Source organism: Nestor notabilis, unplaced genomic scaffold, assembly GCF_000696875.1.
Source record: "Nestor notabilis isolate BGI_N333 unplaced genomic scaffold, ASM69687v1 scaffold19860, whole genome shotgun sequence".
In the NCBI taxonomy this organism is placed as follows: Eukaryota; Metazoa; Chordata; class Aves; order Psittaciformes; family Psittacidae; genus Nestor; species Nestor notabilis.
In genome coordinates this window covers 1-1,282 of record NW_009910910.1, presented here as the reverse complement: position 1 = coordinate 1,282, position 1,282 = coordinate 1, and positions in this window count along the sequence as shown.

Sequence of the window (1,282 nt, the reverse complement as noted above, 5' to 3'; positions counted from 1 at the left end):
GGAGCAAGGCAGGGATGCTCCACAGGGGTGTCAGGATTTCTCCACCATGCCCCGGGCATGGCAGTGGGACAGCCCCAGACAGACAGTGTGAAACCCTGTGCTCCATTCAGCATCCAAGAGGGGCCAGGATCATGTTTGGCATCCTTCTTTGACAGCGGGGCCCTTGGGGATGTCAGTCTGTGCCCCGGAGGGCCCGGGCAGCTCGGGAAGGCTGAAGGGGAAGCAGCAGGTTGGAAAGATTCTGGGTATCTGCTCTGCAGGGTTTGCACTTTCCCAACCCCAAGACCTGCCCCTGTGATCCCTCCATCCCCTCCAGCGTGTGACTGATTCCTGCACCAATAATGCCACTTCCCTGTCACTTGGCTTTATTTGGGATTTCTTTAATAATTAGTGGCAGATTTTGCACTTATGTTTGCAATTATCTAAATGCCTCTGGGACACGTTCTGCCGGATAATTGAATCTCCTGGTATGGGGCTGCAGAGCTGTTGTCAGCGAGCGCGGGCTGGAGCCCAAGGGTGTTTTGCTGGGGTTTGGTGTCATGTTCAGAAAAATTGGGCTTTTTCATTCTGCAAGAACTGGTGGAAACAAAGCGTTTGCTTTGCCGTGCTCAGCAAAAGCTCCACTAGAAGCATGTGCTGGAGAGGGAGATGTGGTGTTATCAGTAACGACAACACACGGTGGTTCTTTGGGCTGCAGCAGAACCTCCGTGTGCCCGAGCCACCCATGTGAGATGTGGGAGGAGGAGCAGGACCTGGTGGGGGAGATGGTGGAGTGGAGAAGGGGGTCTCCGGATGGACAGACCCACGTGTGGCCTCAGTGGGGGCAGGAGAAGGGAGTCCCACACCCAGTACCCCTGTGCTGGTGCTGCCCAGTTCCTGCAGCCCCCAGGTCCATGCAGGACATTGTCCCCATCCCTCCAGCATCCCCTTAATGATTCACTTCTTCTGCCTTAGCATGTACCAGCAGGATTTAAAATGCCAAGGAGGGAAGGAACCTCCTGGTTTAAGTGCTGTTCTTGAGAGTGGGGCTATTTGCCTTGAAACCCTTCTAATTCAGGGAGATTCAGTGAAATCCCTTCCATCAGCATCACTATTTCAAGGCCAGGTTGGATGGGGCTTGGAGCAAATAGGTCTAGTGGAAGGTGTCCCTGCCAGCACAGTGGGGCTGGGGGCACTGGCATTGGGGCTGGCACTGCCCCTTCCCCTGGGATCACACCAATGATCCCTCTGTGCTAAAGCCTTCACTCCTCCTGCGCTTTGATGCTTGAATTGCTTTGAATGC